Source organism: Triticum dicoccoides, chromosome 3B, assembly GCF_002162155.2.
Source record: "Triticum dicoccoides isolate Atlit2015 ecotype Zavitan chromosome 3B, WEW_v2.0, whole genome shotgun sequence".
In the NCBI taxonomy this organism is placed as follows: domain Eukaryota; kingdom Viridiplantae; phylum Streptophyta; class Magnoliopsida; order Poales; family Poaceae; genus Triticum; species Triticum dicoccoides.
In genome coordinates, this window is record NC_041385.1 from 855986256 (window position 1) to 855992287 (window position 6032).

Below are 6032 nucleotides of genomic sequence, written 5' to 3' on the forward strand. Positions count from 1 at the left end.
TTTGTTTTCCTAATCATGGGCATGTCTATGCCAGCAACTTTGAGGGCACAATGTTAGAAGAACATTTGTGTTGTATCGACCCGAATTGATGTTTTTTTATGAGGTACATTCGTCACAAGTTAATGGATAATAACAAAGAGATAGTTAATGTTTGCATAATTCCTTAGACCATGAGAGTATCGAGTTTCTTCATACTTGCTTCATGAACTTTGGGGTTTGTTAAACGTCATCCGTAAATGGGTGGCTATTACCGCGGCTTACGGATTTCATGGAAAAGTGTGTCAAGTAACTTGATAGCTCAAGATTGAGATTTGCTCCTCCAACGATGGAGAGATATCTCTAGGCCCTCTTGGTGTTACGGTATCCATCATCGTCTGGCCAAACACTTTGTGATTTGATCACGGAGATACCGGAACACGGGAACGAGAAAAAAGAACAAAACCGGTAAGATGGGCCGGCTTAAGAGCAAGACCCAGACTTGTATTCAGCTTGTAAGAGACTATAGAATAGTCCTAGTCCTACTAGGACTCCATATATAACCCGCCCCTCCAACTTATATAAGGAGGGGCAGGGCACCCCAAGAGGGAGAAGCAACACAGTCTGTTGGGTCCGTTTGCCCAACACAGTCTCCCTCTGTTTGCTGATCACTGCTGCGAGTTAACCTTGCCATTTTCAATTGGATGTTGGTGAGAAACATCATTTCATTCCTGCTGCTGCTGGATTGATGCTGCAATGCACAATGCTTATCGCAAAAAAGAAGCAGCCATTTTCATTGCAGAGGGCATGAACCATCGCTAGAGACTAGAGAGATGAACAAGAAGCATAAAATTCTACTAGAATACAAGATTAACAGTATAATATGTCGTCCCAAGTTTGAAACAAATGCAATAAGGGTAGTACAACATTTCGTCCCGATGAGTTGACAAATACAAAACGAGTAGCCACCCAAACAATGTTGATTACACATAAATTACAAAGCGCTATCAGAAATAAGAACCATATAGAAGACCGAATTGTTGAGATCACACCATTCTAAGGAAGTCGGAGTTGAAAATTTTACCCAGCCGAAACCTGAGCTTCAAAACCGGCCATTCGCCCAGCAGCTTAGTGAGAATGGGCAACAAAGCCACCATGATGCAAATTGCAATTGCCAGCCAGTGTACACGTGGAGCAAGCACTGTGTATAAACCAGTTGAAAAGGCCGTAGTAGTTACCACGTATGCAAACCACATGATCTTCTTAGTGACCGATCTGTAATAAATCAAGAACTCGTAATCCCCCCACCTTGCTATGATGCATATGAAGGCTACGGCAAAAGAGGAGCACATTGCTAAGACGTCGGAGATCAAGAAAGCCTGAAACGCAAACTTCTTTGACATGATAGGAAGGCCCTCGCTTCCAGCATCATTGTTGTATCCTCCAGGCAGGGTGAAGGCGGCGGCGAAGGTTATTGTCGCAATGAGAATCGCCACTAACGAAGTGTTGCTTGTGTATGTCTGAGTGAGTGATTTCACTTCCTTCCTTGATGCATTGGCCATCCATCCTTTTGGTATGCGTTTTAAGATTATAAAGAGAATTGACATCTCTAGGATTAGCTGCCAGCATAAGCATATTCACTTCATTCTGCATAAATTCAATGAAAGGTACAAATGGAGATCACGGTGTAATAATAAAGCCTAGCCATTCTATTACTTGGATAGTATTGGGAAAAAAAAAACCGAGACCAACCCGGGCTAGACTAGCCAGTTGGCAATTTTTTATAGAAGAAAACTCCATGAGCACCAAACGCTTAAGCCAAGACTTGAACCTTGGTGGGATGGCTGCAAACTCCCGCGCCTTGCCAACTGAGCTACGTTCAGTTCTCCTTGGGTAGTATTGAGAAAATGTGATATAACAAGATAAAAGATGGATATTATATATAATTTGACAAACAAAGTAGCCCACGATGTTGGAAATTGCGCACTACAAAAATGTTACATAATTTTTTATACAAATTTAAAATTTATAATATAGAGTTTTCTATACTCTTAAAACAGTTAATCAAATAGTGATCTACAAAATCGTTTGTACACTGCGTCACGAATGATTCTATGATAAGTTGCTTGCATAAATAGAGGAAAGGGGTACAACACAGTAAAATATTTTTCAGAGCCTAGTTAGTAGACTTCTAAAATAAAAATTTAGGTTGGGCTTCTAGAATAGGTTTGGGAGGGGGCAGATTATTTCCACATCCAGCCAAAAGTACCAAAAGAACTGGCCGTGGATGCTCTACGTACATATTGGTAATATACGTGACCGTTTTTACAGTACCCTATACTGCTGACAGGGGAGGGAGCAGTATATTAAAATCTGACCATTGAATTTCTGAGGATAGGATAGACATTCTCTGTTTAAAAATTAAGGGAGCCATGGTCTCGTCTGCCCAGCCCAACCGGGCGGCTGTAGCGGATGAGCAGCGTTCGTTGGAAGCCATCGGATGTCCAGAATTCCTGGACGTCGGTTCGGAGGTCCTGCAGCTTCATCAAACCAGCCGTCCTCGCCTGGAGAGGCGGCGATTGTCAAGTCGGGTTGAAGCTGCACGACCTGCCGGAGGGGAGGTCGCCGGAGTAGACGGGTGCACAGCTCCGGAGGGACGCCGGCAGGGACCTCCGTGGAGACGAAGACGAGGCAAGAGCAGTCACGGGTGAGCGCCGACCGGTCCTGAAACACGTCAGGTCCCAGGGGAGTAGTGGCGTCCTGGGTGGCGTGTCCTCCTCGAGCTCCTCGCGGCGGGAGGATGAGAAGGAGGGAGGGAGGGAGAGACTGGAGAGTACAACGCAACTTAGATGGCGAGGAAGAGAGGCCTAGCTCTGCAGCCTCTTGATCCGCCATAGATGGCCTTCGCCTGGTGGACCGGCATAAACGTTTTCTACCCAAAATACCCTTATGACATGTATACTGGAGGACGAGATCCCAGCAGTGCAAGCTATACTGCTCGTGATTTCATTGGCAAATTTGAGCAGTAACCGTCGGTTTCCACTGTTAGATTTCACGATTGGACGGCCCATATTTGTCGCAGGGTACCATAAAAGAGCTCAATATACGTACCCAGTTTAAAGTCTTGGCATGATCCATGACGTGAAGTAATCCGCCAGCTGGTGGCATACCCGTGTTATCAACCACTGTTGTGTCTATATCTTGGTGAGACAGCAAAGCAGCAACCATTTTAGGATTGCACTTCTCTACTGCGAAATGCAGAGCAGTTTTCCCGTGCACATCTTGTATGTTAATGAGTTTGCGAAGTTGTGGGGTCCTCATTATGAAGTTGGTGAACTCCACCTGATCTCGCCACACAGCTGTATGAAGGGATGTCCAACATGGAGCTTGAGTTGCACGGTAAGGAGCATCAGGACAGTGGTGAAGAAGCACTTTAGCAACATCGACATGACCTCCAAATGCAGCTACAGAAAGCATAGGACTACCGTCACGCCGCACCTTATCATACCCTAAAGAGGAATCATGTTCCAGCAATACTCGTACCACGCCAATCTGGTCAAGATATACAGCTGCAGTTAGTGGAGTAGTTCCCTTGTGGCCGCTGCGAATGGCATGGTGCAGCGCATTGCAGCCATCAATGTCCTGCTTCAAGATTGTCTCACTCGATCGCCGTTCCTGGTAGCATCCAAGGAGAACGGAAGCCAGGGAGACGCAGCCACTTTTCACTGCTGTCACAAGTGGCGTCTCTCCATCCAAGTTTACTGCGGCGAGGAGAGACTCCTCCAGGGCAACCACATCCGTGCAAAATGTCCGATGGCCATGGGTGGAGGATATGTGAAGGCAGGTATTCCCAGCTGGAGTTGTTCCAAGAAGAATGCTTGGATCTCGCGAGGCCATCTCCTTCATTGATGTGGAATCACCGGATGTGGCTGCTTGCAGGAGCCGTCTGTCCATCTGTGGCTGTCCCTGTCCTCCTGCATATGAACTTGCTATTGCTGTATTGGCCGCCATGTATCTTTAATCTTCTCGTTGAACTGCAGTCTGCCGGAATGTGGGTAAATGAGTAGTCATGACTGATCAAGAACGAAAAATCGCCAAACATCTATTTTAAGGATAGTACTACTTATAATAAGATCAATGCAAGAAAATTCCATATACAACTAATCAAAGTTGATAGCTGAAGAAACGAGGTGATTGTTCATAATAAATTTATGGATAAACTCTCCTTCCATTTTTTTACTTTTGTTTATTTTATGGGCTGTAGCAATTGCTTATTGCTTACAACATTGATTTGTAACAGGCTGTTTGCTGCTATTTGCTCCCTCTTAATATATCTACAGAAAACTGCCATTTGAGAAGACAAATGGTAGTCTGAACCAATAGTATGTAGTATTTTTAGATGCTAATGAATAGCAATTGTGTATAAGTAAAGTAAAAAATTGAAACGGACTCCCCACCTCAATATACTTTAAAAAGTAATTGATCCAGTTTATAAGGAAAACAAGGTCAAAAACCACACAAGCAACGAATCCACATCGTCTACACGACACAAGGCTACAGTCGCATCAACACACACACCCAAGTTCGGAGCCGCCGCTCCGACTACCTCCGGTCGCACGAGAGCCACAGTGCAGCATGGCACGGACACCCTATAGCCCATGCTACATGAGACAGCCACCCACAGATCACTAACTTTATACCAAAAGTCCAAGGCCGCCGCCCAGACATACCAGCCAGACCGACTACTCAGATCACTTCGACCCTGCTGCCCTCGCAGATCGCAGCACCAGGTCACCACCGAAGCCATGCCAAACCACGGACCTACATGGGCAGTGCGCGGATGACCGGGGGCCGAGGAACGTGCAGCCCACGCAGGAGCCCGAATCCAGGCACGGGAGCCAGATCCGCCGCCGAGGGAGCCACCCACGCACGAGAGCAGCCATGGCGAACTAGACAGGTGACGGCCGCGACCCATCCCAGCAGCCCGAGCACGAGTAGATGACCAGCACATGTGAGGTCTCCCCGGGCCTCCTTTGGAAGCAGGGGGCCGCCGCCACTGCAGCTAGGCCGACGGCAGTGGCGGAGGAGATGGGGCGCTGGAGGGGTGACATGTTTGCAGCTTTTTCTATGTGGGAAGAGGGACGCACAGATGCTACAACCAGCCACCGGAGTGCTACCACGAGCATCACCTGAAGCTGGATCCAGCATTAATTTTTGCTACCACCATCTTTCTTTATTAGAAACAGCTCCAAATTTTTTCCTTCTACCATGTTCTGTTTTTGCTGGATCTTGTCATTGTTTTTGCTTCCACCATGTTCTGTTTTTTGGGCACAACATTCAGAGCTGCGACGGTGGGGAAGTCATCGGGCTGCCACCGGCGACTTGGCCGGGGCTGCAGTAGAAGCATGCGAATGATTAGGGGGTAGGAGGTGCATGGTTGCAGAGCATGGTCACGACGGTGAACTCCGACCCACAGCGGGGGCAGGGACCAGCGTGGTGGGCGGGGCAGGTAGTTGCAGATTTAACGGCAACCCAAGGTGCAGGGGGAGCGCATGGCGGGTCGATTTGATGGGGCGAGGGGAATTTTTCTCCTAGTCGCTCGAAACGATGTGTGGGAGAACGAAGCAGGGAAGCTACTCTGACGGACGAGATGCCTTGCATCGTACGGTGCGGCGCCCTTTCGTTAACCCGGTCTTTCTAACGAGGGCACCTTTGGTTGCGCCTCCTTTCCTTCCAAGGCGATATGGCGTAATGGTCAACAAAATGATTAGGACCCTCAAAAAAATGATTAGGGCATTTCAACACGACTGCCTTTAACCAGACACAGTATCCATCCGTTGATGTGTTTGTTAACACAGGAGCCATTTTATTCTATACTTGTTTATTAATAAGAGCATCTAAAGACACAAACATCGAAAATCAGCCTCAAACGGCTACTGACACGCTCGAACGGGCAGCAACCAAAAACATCCGCTATAACCATGAAACTAGGGGCCTACACCTCCATCCTTGTCCTTAATTCTGAGTCAACTAAGCTATAATCACTCCATCCTCTT

At 47.2% G+C, this 6032-nt stretch overlaps 1 pseudogene; it reads right to left on the reverse strand.

Annotated features, from left to right (window-relative positions):
* Window positions 1-1022: 1022 nt before the first annotated feature.
* Window positions 1023-4010, reverse strand: LOC119282713 (annotated as a pseudogene).
* Between the last annotated feature and the right edge of the window lie 2022 nt (window positions 4011-6032).